The sequence below is a fragment of the Symphalangus syndactylus genome, chromosome 18, assembly GCF_028878055.3.
Source record: "Symphalangus syndactylus isolate Jambi chromosome 18, NHGRI_mSymSyn1-v2.1_pri, whole genome shotgun sequence".
NCBI classification, from domain to species: domain Eukaryota; kingdom Metazoa; phylum Chordata; class Mammalia; order Primates; family Hylobatidae; genus Symphalangus; species Symphalangus syndactylus.
The window spans coordinates 95,612,789-95,630,991 of record NC_072440.2 but is presented as its reverse complement, the minus strand read 5'-3'; the positions used below and the strand labels follow the sequence as shown (position 1 = coordinate 95,630,991).

The window sequence follows — 18,203 nt, the reverse complement described above, 5'->3', positions numbered from 1 at the left end:
TTAGAGCAACAGTAATTGGCAAGCACTGTACTTGCCAACAGTGATTGGCAAGATAGTGTTTGGTATCCACCTTCTTAAAATAGAATACTTGAATATATATTATTCTATCTTTTGAAAGTTTTTTTCGTCTTCTCCTCCTCCTCCTCGTTCTCATTCTCCTCTTCCTCCTTTTCCTCCTCTTCATCTTTCTACTCCTTCTTTATTCCTGTCTATTCTTTGCAGCATTTTAAAGCTCTTCACATACATATGGGCAATTAAATTTTTTTTGCTAAGTCACTTTTGCTTCATTATAATTAAAACTAATGTGTATTTTTTTCTGCAAAACTTTGCTAAAGTCCCTAGCTAGGATACAAAAAACCTGGGTTCTAGCCATTTTTTCTTAGTCACTGGCCTTGTGACTTCGGAAGAGTCACATAATCTTTCAGTTCTCTTATTGATCATGTTTCGTTTTCAATTATTTATTTTCACGATTGCCTTCCCCACTGGACAGTGAACAAGTAGAAAGTAAGGCCAATATTCTGTTCAAATACGTATTCTTAAGGCCTAGCACAGTTTCCAGCAGATATTGGTTGAATTCAATGGTGCATTGAATGTCAGAGACAGGATGGGAGGCAATTAACTGCAGAAAAGGTAAACAGAGAAGCCATTCTCACCTGTTGGGTGCTTTCCTTGATATTTAAGGAGGAAAGTAGCAGGGTCAAAGGGGTGGGAGGTGTGGAGATGATGACAATGATGATGATGATGATGACAATGTGTGTGTGTGTGTGTGTGCAAGCACTCTCTTGTGCACACACATGTGATGTTTGTTCAGAATGGAGGACATAGAGTTGCTGGCAGCAAGGGAAGGAAGGGAGCCACGAGTGACAAAAACCCAGACAGTGGATCACTGAATATCAGGATTTGATGTAACCAGAGAAAATGGAGTCAAAATTCCCTAGTCCAATACCCAACAGAAACCTAGTCAAATACCCATGATCTTAACACCACTGTGTGGCAAGAGCTGGGAGTCAAGGATTCTTCTAACTCATTGAGTGACACAAGGAAAGCTGCCTCTACTTTAAGGTGACCTTTCAATTTCCAAGACAGCAGAAGACAATGAAGGTTGTCAGCTGAACTTTCGAGGATGCAAAAATACCCACGAGTTGTTGAGTGTGCCATGCTATTTTCTGGGAAAACAGAGGCATACTAGGATTTGCTTGTTTTGGAATTGCTTCATATTAACATTGCCAAGGAAAAGGCCACACGATGCCAGAAAGCCGAACTATGATTAGGATTGTTGGGCTAGGGATAAGAAATGCCCAGAAGATAGGATTTTTTTTTTCCAAAAGAAAGACTGTGAAATATATATGAAGGTGAAAATAGAGCAACCACATATGATTAGTGTGATTGGGACCAAGACATTATGGAGAAGGCAATTCTGCTTAAATATCTAAAAGCACAAGAGATACCACAAATAAATCCTAGGAGAGAACACAAGTCAGGAGATTGACATGGGTATGAGGAATGTAGGAAAGTATTTTTACCAACAAAAAGAGGAGTGTGGAATATATTTCCTAAGAATGCTTCATACATCCTATCCTTCTGATATGATTTGGCTCTGTGTCTAAATCTCATCTCAAACTGTAATTCCCACATGTCAAGGGAGGGACCTGGTGGGAGGTGATTGGATTATGGGGGTGGTTTCTCTCATGCTGTTCTCGTGATAGTGAGTGAGTTCTCATGAGATCTGGTTGTTTGATAAGTGTCTGGTGCTTCTCCCCCTCACTCACTCTCCTGCCGCCTTGTGAAGAAGGTGCCTGCTTCCTCTTCTGCCATAATTGTAAGTTTCCTGAGGCCTCCCCAGCCATGCAGAACTGTGAGTCAATTAAACCTCCTTTGTTTATACATTACCCAGTCCAAGATAGTATTTTTATAGAAGTGTGAAAATGGACTAACACACCTTCTTAGGAATAATTTTAACATTAAATTAATGTTCAAGATAATACAAATAGTAGTGTTTATATAAGAAAATATTTTGTGTAAAAAGACCCAGATTCTCAGCTTTATGTATTCTGTGGCTGTCCCAATAACAATTTTCTTGGAATTAAGCAGCCATCTGTTCACTGACTCTCAAATGCTTTTCCCATTACAATGGCCAGCATGAGAGGTTGAGACATACATCTCCATCCTTATATAAGAATTCGGGAGCATTTCAACAACTCAGCTGACTGTGTTTCATCTTCTCAAAGTACTTCTGTTTTGATCATTTTTTCTTATGAAATAGGGAAAATAAAACAAGAAAAACCCAAACCACAATTCCTATGAGTTTCATGCCTTGTAAGTGTGTAATAACACTGCCAATACTCTCTATGAGCATCAAGGTAACTTTTCCATAAAACATCAGGTTTTGTTTGCTTTTCTTAAACTTAAGAAGCAGGTTTTTTCCTGCCATGATTTTGCAGCGTTAAAGGCAACAGAGGGGTCTGTTTCCTGCATGTTTACTTACTACAGAGCACAGGGTTGCTCTGCACATAGTACTCCGCCAGTTGTCTGGGCATCATTTCATCCTTCTTGACTGTGTCTCATCAGGTTTCACTCTGAGTTGATGATCTATTTTAAGAGTCACTGTTTCACTCTGCTACATCTGAGGAAACACTGTAGAAGAATGCAAAACTAAATACTGGTTCTACATTATCGCAGGGGAGAGATTTTTTGCACATGTAGCCACCTTTCTCATAACATAGCTATAAACATCAAAGCCCAAATAGATCTGAGACCACCTGTAGCCCAAACTAAGGAGAGAAATTTAGCCCAGAGCATCTTTAGTTTGAACAAAGTGAATATGATTCCTGGGCAGAATATCTAGAAGAAAAATAAATGGGCACTGCATCTTTCTTTGTCTATAGAATGAGGTAATAAGATGTCAGATGAGAGTTGATCGTGGTTTGGGACAACTGGTAAATTGGAGAAATTTGCTTTCAAAGGCACTAGCCTGCGTATTCCCTGCACAGTGTCTCAGGCTGTCTGAAAGGCAGTTGATGCCTTAGATGCTTGAAGAAATTAGTGTTAGTCATTTTCCACTAGAAAGACTGTGTCATGGCATGCTCTGTCCTCATCTTCCCTTCTCATTGGACCCATTTCTTCTTCCTTCTTGAAGTCATCATATAACGTGGACTCCGTATCTGACAAGCACCAGTGATCACAGAATGAAAGTTCTGCCTCTCTGCCTGCAACTTCACAGTGCAGAGAGGGTCAACCCGAATGTTTGTATTCAACATTTCTTGACTTTCATTTTCTAAGTTCATCATCACTTTTTAAGCTTTTGGGAGTCCTGGGTTTTAACTGCTTGCAGGATTTCTGGGTTCTAATTACTGTGAATGATACCTGACAATTTCCTTGGCCACAATTTCTCTGTCTGAATTTTAAACATCAAAAAATATACTGCACTTAATAGCCAAAAACACATTTTAAGTAAAAAAGTTTAATATAATCATGATGATGATAATTTTCCAACCATAGAGAAAATGGTTTCATACACTTGTTTTTGCTGAAATGCTGGCAGTGTGTGTCTATTGAGGCATTCACCTCCTTCCTACTCAAGAGACTCTTCCCATTGTTCCTGGGTTGAGGCTCACATCCCATCCTCCAGCAAGAGACTGCTGCAAGGCCATTCAGAATAGAGATTTATGTGTGCTTCACTTAAAATGAATCTCATCCCTGTCACCCACATAAAATATTATATCTCAGGCCATCACCGAGAGGAAATTCCAAGTCAGCTAAATGCCTTCCTGATCGTGACACAAGAGCATGAACAAGGCTCTAAACCAGCTCCGGCTCCTGCCTCACTTTCCAGCCTTGCCTCTGCCAGTGTACCCCACGCCTCAGACAGACACAATCACTTGTACTTTTCCACTGTCCATGCTCTGAATTGCCTCTGAGCAGGCATCCCCTTGATCTGGAGATCTTCCATTCATTGTTCAAAAAAAAGGCATCTTGTCCTCTGGGAAACTGAAACACTACTTTGCTGCTGTAAGGATGAGATTACCATCATTTTTTTTTTTTTTTTGGCACTACTGGCATTCATTTTTCTCCAATTCTCTTTATTATTTTTTAGAAGCATTTAAAAACTTACAAATGAGTGTGCGTAATATAGCCATACACTTTAAAGAATAATAATAAAATGAACACCCAGATACCTACCACCTGGCTTGATTGTCAACTTTTTGAAAACATTGTGTGCCTTTCCCTGACCCATTCCCTTCCCCTCCCTGGGGAAAAAAATTCAGATCACCACTTTCCTGAAGTTTTGAATTATCTTTTTTATTTCTGTAGAGTTTGACCACATTTGCAATCATATGTAAACAACACATTACATAGTTTTACCTATATTTAAACTTTCTGTACATTGAATCAAATGACTTACAATTTGTATTCTTCTGATTTGCTTTTTTCACCTAACATTATATCTTTGAGATCCATCCACGATGATGCGTAAGGCCAATGTCCGTGAGTTCCTTCGTTGTTATATAGGGTTCCACTGTATAAATCATCACAATTTATGTATCCATTCTCCTGATGATAGAGTATTATTTTTTGTTCTTGTAAGAAATTCTCATAAACATTTTTGAACATTTCTCTTAGTGTAGACTGTAAGTTAAAAATATAGTTTTTAAACTATATACTTAGAAATGACAGTGTTGTGTCAAAAATGCAAATTTCATTCCTTTAGGCAATCAAAATTGTTTTCAAAAGCCATTATACCAATTTATCCTTCCTTTACTACCATTTGTAGTTTCCAAGTTTTTTTGTCTTTCCTTTATTCTTTCGTTCTTCTTCTTTTTTTTTTTTTTAGATGGAGTCTCGCTCTGTCACCTAGGCTGGAGTACAGTGGCACAACCTCAGCTCACTGCAACCTACACCTCCCCGGTTCAAGCGATTCTCCTGCCTCAGCCTCCTGAGTAGCTGGGATTACAGGTGCCCACCACCATGCCCAGCTAATTTTTGTATTTTTAGTAGAGACAGGGTTTTGCCATGTTGGCCAGGCTGGTCTCAAACTCCTGGCCTCAAGCAATCCACCCTCCTTGGCCTTCCAAAGTGTTGAGATTACAGGCGTGAGCCACCACGCCCTACCTTTTTTCTTTCTTGCCTTCTTTTGGATTGATTTACATCTCTCTTTCATACTTTCATTTTCTTCAACTACTGTGGAAGTTACATACATACACACACACACACACACACACACACACAAGTTAAATCTGAACTTGGTCAGTATCTTTAACTTCTTCTAAACAGTATGAAAATTTTATGACACATCAACTCTGATCATCTCAATTCTAAATAATTTGCTAATGTTGTCCTGAATTTTGGCTCTTTCTTGTTTATTTAGGTGTATGAATTTACTCTACATATTATAATAGTTTAATGCAATAGATATTTTTACATTTACTCACATTTTTAACATTTTCTTTGTTTACTATTCCATTTGTAGTCTTCAACTTTCCTTCTGAAATTATTGTACCTCTTCCTTTTTTCTTAAAGCAGTGATTTGACTTCAGTCTTTCTTCTTTCTCCTCTGGTGATTCTAATTAGACATATTAATAGCGTCTCAATTTATTGTTCGTGTCTCTTTACTTGTGTCTTTCTATTTTTTGGTGGGGGTGCACATTCTGGATAATTTTTTTCAGATGAATCCTTCAGGTCATAAATTTTATCTCCAATTAAATTGATAGTTAAATGTAGCCATTTTTAAACACATATACATTTTTATTTTTTTAGCTCTAGAATTTATATTTGTTTATTTTTTCTATTTTACATCTGTCTGATCAATTTTAGTATCTTATTTCTTCATTATACTTTTGATTCCATTTTATATTTCTAGAAACATTACAGATATTTGTTTCATATTCTCTTCCTCGTAACTGAAATACCTGCAGCCTTTTCCCTTGTAATTCTATATGATTTACACCACCTCTGCTAGGGACATTTCTCCTTTTCTGTTGAGTGAGTTTTAATTGCGAGCTCATGCTCTTTAGTTCTTTATCTGTGGGAATTCTTTGAAGCGTTGGTTTAAAATACATGTCTGCTGAGAGGATTTGCCCTTGATGTCTTTGGAGCAGTAGCAACGTAGGCCTATTAAGAACTAAAGCCTAGAGAGTATTTCTGGTTTTGGATTTTTTTTCTTTTTTGCTACATAGATAAGTTTAATTTTGATCACAGACCTACAGGAGTATAGGCACAAGTTTAAAAATTGTAAAAGAATTTGGTTTTTATTTCTTTCTTGTTTAATTAAAACATAGCCTCACTGTGTGCTTTTGTAGGGTATGTTTTATCCCCTTGTTTTCCCATTCTAAATGTTGCTCCCCAAAGCGGCCTGGCTTTTGTGGGTATCCTTGATTCAGTCAATCCTACTAAAGGCCAAGGTTTGTCTTTGGTCTTATTTGATACTCATTAAGACCCAGGTTCTAAGCACCCAGATATCAGCATACAGCCTCAAAGTACCTGGCTCCTGGGCTAGTTTCACCTGCGGATTAGTGCTTATAACTTCCTTGTCATTTCTGGCTTCTGAGGAATTTCCTTTCCATCTACCTTAGCTATGGATCAAATATATATATTTTTAATTTAGCTAGCATTTAAACTGTGCTTAAGTGATTTTCCTGTGTATCTAATCTATCATGTTGTCATAAATAGAATCCCCATCCTGAAAATTATTCAGTCTTAACACTTATCACAATTGCCACAAATATCTGGTTTACTTACCTGACTCTCTCCAAGAGCTTCTTAGAAGCAAGAACTGTGATTGCTTCATCTTTTAATTCCAGTGCCTGATACAAAGTAGGGACTCAATCAAAGTTGCATGAACAAAATAGTACATTTTCAAAACCAATAATCCAGCAACTGGAGATTTCCTCTGTACCAAACAGAAGCAATTTATTAAAGTTGGTTACCCTCACATTCCAGATTGATTACTATAAATTGGATATTTGAATAAATGATGGTCTTCTTTTAAAAATTCTGAATTTGCTGGAGGATTTATGGGATTGGAAAACCATGCTGAGAGTTAATTGGCTTGGATATTGCATACCATGAGGGACTACGGAGAATGTGTGGGAAGGGGTAAGTCCAACAGACAGCAAGGTGAAGAGGCAGGATCTGATAAGCAGGTGCTTTTAATCTTCTGGGGTAGCACTAAAGGGGTCCAGGAGCCTCCCGTTAGACCGCATGGACATCGGAGCCTGGAGTGAAGGGGGAGCCCTGGCTGGATCCTGCCTACCTTGCTGGTGTTATCTCAAGGTGAGGGATGTAACTACTTCTGGTCCTAGCCTCTTCTTCTCCGTAGTCCCATCAGAGGACTCTAGGCTAGCAGACTGATTTGCAGACTGTAGAGCAGGCCTGGCTGAGACTCTCCTGGCTGCATTAATTCAAGAACTATTGGACATAAAGTGACCCCAGTGAAGCTGTGAGCCTGTTCATTTGATCTCACATTGTAATAATCAGAAACAGGTCTCTATGCTCCCACAGCTACCTCTTGCCCTCAACCAAAGAATTCTAAGTAGCTCTGAACTTCAAAAGGAAAATGAACATTTGCATGATCCCTTCTCTTATTCCAGTGGAATGGTGTTGCAGCATGGCAAGGTGATGGTTGCACTGGAACTCAGGGATTGAGGCCACACTCACTCTCAGCTCTGTCACTGCTGGGTACCTTGCTTAGTAACCTCAGGCCAGTTGCTCCCCATTGGTAGACCTCAGTTTCCTCATCTATTCAGTGAGGTAGGGCACAGAACATTCTCTAAGGTGTTTGCTAGTTTAACAAGGCTAGGATTCTGTGACTGACAATGTTTTACTTCCCGATTGTACTATAGGCTATGATTTATCTTCTTCTTTGGAAACTGACAAAATAATTTCCAATAAGGCATTCCATCCTCCTCTAAAAATAATGTACATGCATCTTTTGAATCTGTTACTAAGTAGTTTGCCTATAGACATTAGGTGAGTATTATTTAAGGAGTCATACATTTAAAAATCACACCAAAATAAAAATATATCACCCATTACTCATTTTTCCTGTGAATGTATAGGCTTACCTACATTTTTCAGTCTGCTAGAATTGTCTCGAGAATCATGCATTTTCAAATGATTATTTTTGAAGACTTGGCCAGAACTAATTCTTCCATGTAATTACAATGTAGAACCCTTCAATTGACTCTGAGACCTTGGAACAGGCTAGGTCTGGATGGCTGCTGTATGTAGACTTCCTTTGATATTTCAAATTGTCCTCAGTTCCCTTCCCTCAGCTCTTACAAATAGAGTTTTGGGGTTATAGTAATTGATTTCCTAGGACTTCATGCCCTGTTCCCTTGTGGAGACATTGACAGCAGCCTTCCCTTCTTTCTCTACCCAAGATGGTCCAGTTTCTTCAACAACCTCTAGTGAGCACATGCCCAGGTGCTGAGCTGGGCACTGGGAGAAAGGGAGCTACCAGAGAAGGGTCCCAAAGACCTCATGGGCTGGTTTAGTGGGGGAGACAAGACAGGGCTACTTTATGAATTCTAAGGCCTTAGGTACTCTTGCCTTCATGGGCTCCTTCTGCTGTTAAAATAAAAATTTAAAAATTGAAAATCATCATATATTTTATGACTACATTGGCATAAAGATGAACACAATCTGGGCATGAGTCATTATTACATGTTCATTAACGTTACTATGTTCAGTTTGTCTTTTTATTTTAAAGGAGATTAAAACATTTTTATTAGTTTCTAAAAGTATCGTGGGTCCCAGGCACTGTACCTAATGGGAAAAGTCAGCCCTGGGCAGGTGGAGAGGGGTTATACCTATGGAAACTGGCAAGTGAGCCTTCAAAGGAGCTCTGTGGGTGCACAGTGCTCTCTGGGACCCCAGAGCAGGGTTTCTCAATTCAATGAGGCATGCAGTGAGAAGTGCTACCCTGCCCAGGGAAGAGAGTTAATGGTGAAGCTTAAGCCAAGTGTTGAAGCTGAGTAGGTATGGAACAGGCAAAGGGAAGTAGAAAGGCCCTTGTGGAAGAGAAAACAACTTGAGAAATGAAGAAGTAAGAAACGAAAGCCTGTGTGCAGAAAACCAGAAGCTGCTGGATGTGGGTACAAAAAGTACCAAGCAGGAATGGTCCGAGATAGAGCTGGAGAGGTGGATGGGTCCAGACAGTGGCGAGTCTCATGGGTCACTTACTTGACTGGCATGGACTTTGTCCTGGATGGACAGTAGGGATCTATGGACTTTAAAATGAGAAGAGGATGATCAGATTTCAGATTAGAAAGAATGGAAAATACATGTTTTAATCGAATCAGGCAAGGAATAAGAGTGAGTGAGTGTGTGTGTGTGTGCTTATGTGCACACAAGTATATTCTGGGCATATTCTGCTCCGTCAGGGCCTCTTTGAAAGCCAGTGAACTTTCTTCCATGGATGTTCCACGGGACTGCAAGGCACAGCCTCTGACAAAGTCAGCTTTAGGAGCACAGGCTGCACAGTACGGTCTCTCAAAACTCCTGTGAAAATAAACACTTAAAAAACTTTTGTCCTGTAATATCATATGTGGCAATGTTTGGTACTGTTCTCAAGAAAGCAGAGAGAGAACAATCTCTTAGAGAAGTCCCATTTTCCCCATCCTACTAAATATCGCACAGTTCCCCAAAGTGACTTTGCTGTCTTCTGTCCCCCCAGTGCCGTCCTGCATGCTGTTCCCTTTGCCCAGAATAAATTTCCTTTCTTGTCTTGTGTGTTGAACACCTGTGTGTGTTGTAAGATGCAACTCAAGTGGCTCCAATGAATGTTCGCTTGATTCTTCTCTCCGGCCATTACTCACTCCCTCCTTGGATCACAGCTGTGGTAAGGCATGGTTCTCTCTATTAGAGCCCCTTCTCTGGGGCCCCCACTGTGGGCACGACTGAGACCCTATGGAAGAGCAGGTCCTTGAGGGCACAGATGCTGTTTAAGTGTATCCTCAGGATCCAGGCCACTACCAGCACATGGGATCCAGGATAACCTTGAATCAATAAATGAGTTACTCCTGCGCTCATTTCACTTCAACAGGATGGACTCATCACTCCTGGTTTTAAGCAAAGTGTCTCACATCTAAAAAACACCAATGAAGTGGGGTTTTTGAACTTTAAGCTGTATTTCAATGTTTTTCACAACACTGTGCATGCTTTAATATCTCATTTTCCCAGTATTATCTCACTTCTTCAGAGGTTGTATAAATCTCATATTACAGGGGCCAAAGTCGTCAGCACAGTGTGGGGTTTTTTTTCTTCCTTTGCGTGTGAAAGAGTTTCAGGCGCACAATTCATGTCAATACATTCTACTCCAGAGTCTTTTCTAATAGAATAAAATGAGACCATGCATGTGTTTAATTAGAGTTCAGTTTTCCGGCTTGGTTTGTCTGCCTTACACAGAGGAGGGCATTTAGGAATGAGCTGAATGCTTGTGATTCACATGGTGAATCTGGGTGATGATATGTCCAGGGCCTTCAGAGGAAGTAGAGATGATGGAATACACTCTAGGCCTCTCAAGATCAAGGCTCTTCTGTTTGCTAAGGATGGAAGAAGAGTGAAAAGCCTTGAAAATTCTTAATTATGTGCCTGAGTCTGCACACAGGCAGGTGCCCAGAGGCTCAGTGCTCTTCTCTGGTTAGCTATGTTCTCTGGCCCCTGAGTAGAAATATACAGGCTTGGATCAATGGGAATAGGCTAGAAGAGGCCACTCAGAATAACGGCTACTATTTACTGAGTGAGCCAGGCACCGTGTGGGGACTCTACAGGCACAATCTTATTCAATACTCACAGTTCATTCATTCAAGAAATACTCACTAAACATCTTCCAGTCACCATTGTGGCCAATGAGATACAGAGATTGTTAAAATACTTAAAACACAAAGCCCAAGTTCCCCATAGAGTCTACTTTGTGTTTTGGAAGGTACACAGACAATAATGAAGCATGTAAACAACAAACAGATAACTGTGGAGTGTTGATAAATACAACAAAGAAAGTAAACAGGGCAAGAAGATAGAGTGAGATAATGGAGTGTATGCTATTTTATATAAATGATAAAGAGAGGCCTCACTGATCCGATGACATTTTGGCCAAGACCCTATTGAGATAAGAGAGTGAGCTACACAGATAAATGGAGGAACCTTGTGTTCGGCAGGGGTAACAGCAACTGCAAAGGTCTTGAGGCAGGACTGCAAGGAGTGTGTTTGAAAATAGTAATCACCCTTCAAAGTACTTGCTATTATCCTCATTTTACAGATAAAAAATCAGAGGCACTGTACAGCAAAGCAACTCGTCTAAGGTCACAGGACTGGTGAATGTACAGCTATAATTTCAGCCTGAGTCTCTCTGACTCCAAAGCCTTTGTTATTTCCTTCGCATTGCCATGTTCAAAGGCAGTGCTGGTGGTATGAAAAGAGAGAGTGGAATGCCCCCTGAATTTATCATCCCACCTCACTCTTCCAGGGAAGTTTCCTGGATCCTTCGTCCATCTATCCATCAAGCAGTTTATCTTGACTGAGCAACCACTATGTGCTCACTCGTGCTGGGCACCAAAGGAAAGCCAGTGTTCATGACCACCTGATGATCTCACACAGGAGAGAGCTCACAGAGGGGTCAAAGTCCACCCGGAGTAGGTCAGAGAATGAGAGCTGGCCTGGGAATGCTTGTTGGGGGAGATCGAATATGAGCTGGGCATGAAAGAATGAGGAGTAGATAAGCTTCTGGCTTGGTGACTACTCAGCTTCCCCATCACCCCCACCTGTAGTAGGTAGTATTATTTGTTGACCCTTATTTCTTTCTCTACTTCTATTGCCAAGTCCTCCCTGTGGGCAGAATGTTGTCTGTTTCATTGACTTTGGCTTTGGCCATATGATGTGCGTGGGTTAATGGAATGTGGGTGACAGTGACAGGTACTGCTTTGACCTGAAACTTGGAGTCATGGCAAAGCTCTGCTGGTCTTTTACTCTTCACTTCACCACAAGAATAAAAGCATCCCAGGTAGTTGCTAGTCCAGAATGAGTAGATATATGGAGTGGACCTAAATCCAACCCATTTTCTAAAGTCAAGCTCAGCCAACCCGGCAGGTGCCAATAGTATCACTGCTGGCCTGTCCACCTGTGAATGTGATATAAACATTTGTTTTAATAAGCCAGTGAGATGGTTGTGATTGTGTATTACCTGGCACTCTTACAGCAGTATTTAGGTAATACACCTTTGCTTTTAATCATAGGTAAACTCAGGTAAGCACCTTAACTGCTTTGGGGGATGGGGCACATTATGAAAACAAGCCAGAAAATGTATTAGTCACACAGGTTCATGAACTCTGCAGCTCAAGATTCTGTCTCTGACTTTATAGATATCCCAAGAATTGTGTTTTTGTTCCCACTCTCCTCACCCTTATCATCTAGCCTACAGATTGTGCCTAGCACAGAGTATGAAAAATTTTTTAAAAGTTGGTTCCTGTATTAGTCCACTTTGCATCACTGTGAAGGAATACCTGAGATGGGGCAATCTACAAAGCAAAGGGGTTTGTTTGTCTCATGGTTCTGCAGGCTGCACAAGAAGCATAGCAGCAGCATCTGCTTATGGTGAGGCCTCAGGATACGTTTACTCATGGCAGAAGGCAAGGGAAGCTGGTACGTCACACAGTGGGAAAGCGATCAAGAGAAGAAGGGAGAGAGGTGCCAGACTCTTTAACAACCAGATCTTGCACAAACTAATAAAGTGAGGAGTTACTCATTACTGGGGGGAGGACGCTAAGTCATTCACGAGGGATCCACTCCCCTGACCTAAACATCTCCCACCAGATCCCACCTCCAACATTGGGGTCACATTTCAACCTGAGATTCACAGGGAACAAATATTCAAATTCTATCAGCTCCTGTGTCCCAATAATTTCTAGTTCTTTGCAGTAGAGAATATTAACTTTGCTCCATGAAATCCTAGAGCACTAGAGGGGCTACTGAAGGACCAGCCATGGTACGAGAAGGACAACAAGACCAGGGATTCTAGACCCCTATCTGTGCTGCAACTCACAAATTTCTACTTTTATTTGTTGTATACAATCAGATTCCTTATAAAACTTTGTTTGAAGCTGAAATCCACTACTGAAGAATGTTTGGAATCACTAGTGTACATGGAAAGCCCCACTTCCACACCCTGATATCTCAGGGCCTCCATAACCTTTCCCCCCTTTTTAGTCCCGTCTCTCCCTTGGCTCTAGCCCCCACTCCCAATAGTCTGTGCACTCCAGTTATTGTTCCCATGCATACTCAGATTTCTTTTGCCTCCCTTCTCTCTGTTTGCAAAGCCCTTCCCACTGCTATCTGCCAAAGCCACCATTTGTCTCCCAGGACCTAGCATCAGAGACAGAGAAAGTCCCCCAGAGAATGTCTAGTCCAACCCCTCTATTTGTAATGTTGTAATGTTGATTTGTAAATGCCAACATCTATTGAGTATCAGGCACTGATAAGCATTTTACATAAATCAGTTCAGTGAATCCTTCAATACTTTGTACTGTGTACTATTATTCTTTCCATTTTATGGAGGAAGAAACTGAAGCCCAGAGAGGTTAAGGAATTTGCTCAAGGTCACACAGCAATTTAGTACATAGTCAGTATCTGAATTTAGACAGGCTCCAGAGTCTGCACTTTAACCCTTTCAAAATATTGCCTTCCTCATTTTATAGATGAAGAAACTGTGCCATTCAGTTGAAAGAGATTTGCTTAAGGTTACACAGCTGGTTTATGACAAATCAGGTCAGTGCCCAGGCCTCTCGGAGCCAGTCTGGGCTTCATTCAACCTTGGTTGTGACCACACTGGAGGTGCCCAGCTGGTGACACAGCCAGGAGGAATCCTTGCAATGGTGCCTCCTGCCAACTGGCCATACCTGTGGGCAGTCAACGCTGGGCGTGTTCTCATTTGCTTGCAGAGCTGGAAGGGACCTTGGAGCACGTCCAGGCCAGTGACATTTACCTGACTACCCATTAAACTTACCTGGGAAAGTTTTAAAAGTACTTCTAAGCTGCACTCTCAGGGTGTCTGATTTAATGGTACAGGGGTTGTGCCAGGACATTGGTATTTTGGACACACTCCCAGGTGGTTCTGAAGTGCAGCCAAGGTTGAGATACTCTGTTGTAATCCAACATCCTGCTGTGCCACCGCATTTCATAGAACAAGAAATGACCTGTGTCAGTCCCCGAGTAGTAAGAAGCAAAGCCTAGCCTAGAGGAGACTCCCTGATGATATTAAACCCCACACTCGATTCTACTAAACTGGAGTTCCCCGCTGATCATATCAGGCATCTACACCTTCCTGTGGCACATGAGCCCAGAGCAAAGCAAATAAAATCCCACCTGGTTGGAGAAAAATAAAATGAAGACCATTGGGCACCATCACCATAAGTATGTGTTGCTATCACAAAGTATTATAGACCGGGGAGCTTATAAACAGCAAATTTATTTCTCACAGTTCTGGAGGCTGGAAGTCTGAGATCCAGGTGCCAGCATGGTTGGGTTCTGGTGAGGACCCTCTTCTGGTTGCAGAGTGCTGACTTCTCACCACATCCTCACATGGTGAAAAGAGAGTGACTTAGCTGTCTGGCCTCTTCCTATAAAGACACTAACCCCACTCACGAGGGCGTCACTCTCATCACCTAATCACCTCCCAAAGGCCCCACCTGCTAACAAGATCACATCAATCCCGATGCCATGGTGTTAGGAGGTGGGGCCTTCGGGAGGTGACTGGGATTAACTAAATGTTTGTGGGGAACACAAACATTCAGTCCGTTGCAGCCACAGGACCTGGGATGTCATTGAGGCTCTTTGTGATGGCACAACCCAATGGTTGGGGATCAGGAAATGTAAGCTTCAAAGGCTTATTCCATTGTCCATTGTATTAAATTCAGTAACTCATGTATTAATTTCAGTAACCCTGGGCTGTCATGGGTCTGCCCCCTTTTGTGGGGCATGGGCTGAGATCTGGCCACCACCTTCCTACCTTCCACACTGTTAACCCCAGTACTTCATATGGAGCACACCCTAAATATTGATTTTTTTTAAAAAAAGTCATAACCAAACACCTCATATTTTATCTTTTTTTCTGCAAAAGAATTTTAAAATCTGACATGCCACTTAAAAAAAAAAAAGAAATTGCATGAGTATAGGCATGCCAGTTTAACTGGGGGTTAAAAAATCCTCACTTTCACAGCCTCTTGCTATGTAGTTGTCCTTGGTTACTGTTCTGCCTCTGTCTCCACAGAGACCACTCTGGGCCAGTAACCATGGCGATAGGAGAAGACTTGAGCAGATGGGAGCACTATGTGCAGAACTTAAACATCCTTGTGTTGGGGGGAGGTAAGTGGGGAATGAGGGAAGGAGAGGAAAGAAACCTAAGACAGACAGAAAGAAGTTACAAAATCCTTAACCTAGGAATAGATTGCAATGTTGGGGACAAAACACAAGGCATGTTTTTTTATTTTTCTTTTTTGCTGCTGAGCCAAGCTCTTCTTTTTCATTTCAATAATGATTTATTCCTAGGGAAATGGAGACAAAAGCTTTCAACATACAGAGCTGGAGGCATTTTTTAACCATAAATGTATTGCACTAATATATGTTTAATGCGTTATTCAACTTGGGAAAGCAAGAGTCTGAAACCCTGTCAATTTAGGTACAATGTAATTGTGGCATATTGGGAAGACCATAGCCTATGCAGGAGGAATGACATTGGGACACATACCCTGCCTCAGCCAGTCTCCTCCTGGGAGCCACAGGCCAGGCCCTGCTTCCAGAGACTTGGCTTATAAGATTCTCTGAAAGGGAGCCAACAGATAGTTGGCTTTGAAATTATGCAAAAAGAAAATCTTAAAGGATGCTAAACTGAGACTTTCTGTATTAGTTTTTGCTGAGGTTCCAAAGAATGACACCAAAAAATTAGGTGGCAAGCAACCATGCATGGCATATGAAGAAATTGCAAATTCAGTTTTTCAGTTCTTAGCCTAAAAGTAATAGGGAAGTGGCCAGGGGCAATTTCTTTGCAGAGATAGTTAGCTGAATATCACTCCCAGCTCATGGGAGAGAGAAAGGGACCATTTTCCTGCCACTTACCTAAAACCAAGGAAGGGATCATCAAGAAACCCACTTGGAGCTTGATCCATGACCCTCTGGAATTTGAGGGAAACATACAAACTTGCACCTGACTCAGAATAGAGATTATGGCTGATACTGCAGCCTGCAGGGTGGGTGGATGGGGCAGGGGCTGAGGGAGAGGCTAGGAGGAGAAAGAACATTGAGAGGAGGGGAAAAGCTGTAAATTCCACAAAGAGTCCATGAGCTTTTGTTTTAGACTTAAATAAGCTTTTATTTGGTTTATTTATTGAAGAACGCTGGAAAAGTTGAAGCTAGCCTGAGACTTTATGCAGGGTGGTGCTAGGAGGAGAAATGCACAAATGCTGAAAGCTGTGTCTCCTAGTCTTAAAGAGGAAGGATGAAGTGGCTTTCTGTTTGTACCCTACAGGTGCCAGCCCATTCAGTAAACTGGTTACAGGGTGTTAGGGAATGAATTGTGTCCTGTCAAAATTTAGATATTAAAGTTCTAACCCCCAGTACCTCAGAATATGACTGTGTTTGGAGATATGGTATTTAAAGAGACAATTAAGGTAAAATGAGGCCATATGGGTGAGTCTTAATTCAGTATGATTTGTATCCTTATAAGAAAAGAGAATTAGGGGCTGGGCGCGGTGGCTCACACCTGTAATCCCAGCACTTTGGGAGGCAGAGGCAGGCAGATCACAAGGTCAGGAGATCAAGACCATCCTAGCCAACATGATGAACCCACATCTCTATTAAAAATGCAAAAAAAATAGCTGGGTGTGGTGACACATGCTTGTAGTCCCAGCTACTTAGGAGGCTGAGGCCGGAGCATTGCTTGAACCCCGGAGGCAGAGATTGTAGTGAGCCAAGATTGCGCCACTAAACTCCAGCCTGGAGACAGAGTGAGACTCTGTCTCAATAAAAAAAGAAAAAAAGGGATTAGGACACTGACACACACAGAGGGAAGACTATGTAGCTTTGGTCCTCAAAGGACTTCACAAAACCTGCTCAGAGACCAGACTGGACTGGAAGATACCGTGAAGTCCAGGAGGACAAAAACTGTGAAGATACCAAAAGATGACCATCTATAAGCCAAGAAGAAAGACCTCAGGAGAAATCAATCCTGCTGACACCTTGGTCTTGGACTTGTAGCCTTCAGAATTGTAATAAAATTTCTGTTAAGTCACCCAGTCTACAGTACTTTGTCATGGCAGCCCTAGCAAACTAATATATGGCTATGACTGTTTTGGAACTCCAGCTGCCTGTATCTTTGGCCTGAAGAGAGTTGAAGTCCCTCCAAGCATCTCTGCAAAATACTATTTCTAGAATCTTTAAAGAAACTTGAGGTTTTGCTGCTTCTCTATATCCTCCACAACTCACTCCTTGTCATGCATTCTTGAGTGAAAGCCATTTACAGTCATCACTCATTTATCTGCTTTGAGGCCATTGGATCCTGGTTGTTCTGGTACTCTGGGTTCAGATATGTAGAAATTCATGCCATTTCCCCTGGATCTCAGGACTGGAAGTCAATGCCCAAGCAGGTCATGGTGGCAGGTGAAGTAGGGGGCTGCTTGTGGTGTGGTAGTTTAGGACAGATGGACAAGCCTACAGCCACCAAGTCACCAACTCAAACCAAACTGAACCTAAAACAAAGTCCTTCCCCACTTGCTCGCTGACTCTGATAATGCTTTCCCTGGAGTTCCTTCACTCCTTTCCACAATGTCCAGAGCTAGAAGGAGCCACAGAGCCTACTCTGTCCATCACAATGACACCTGATACACAATCTTCATTCATTCATCTACTCACTTACCTAACAAATGCAAATAAACCAATAAAACAGGGAGGAGATATGCAAACAAACAGAATTTGTATTTTTCCATGAGTTCTTCCAAACAATTTCTTTCTAGGCTCAAAGAGTGCTTCTAAGGGGAAAGAAGTTTCCAGAAAAAATAATCTGCATTTCCAAGTGGCTGATGATGAGGCTTGGTCTGATTGATTTCAAGGGCGTCTCACAAGCTTGTTCTGCTCAGAGACCAGGCTGAACTGGAGCCAGTACTGTGAATTCCAGTGAGGACCAAAGCCACAGCCACACATGCAGCAGAAGAGTAAAATTC

The 18,203-nt window shown here is 41.5% G+C and overlaps 1 long non-coding RNA gene across 1 annotated transcript in view; it reads left to right on the top strand.

Annotated features, from left to right (window-relative positions):
- Positions 1-1,798: 1,798 nt before the first annotated feature.
- LOC134733635 (uncharacterized) overlaps positions 1,799-18,203 on the top strand; it is a 38,312-nt gene continuing 21,907 nt past the window's right edge. Inside the window, exon 1 of the long non-coding RNA XR_010117293.1 lies at positions 1,799-1,855. This is a non-coding gene — a long non-coding RNA (uncharacterized lncRNA). The remainder of the gene's footprint in view (positions 1,856-18,203) is intronic.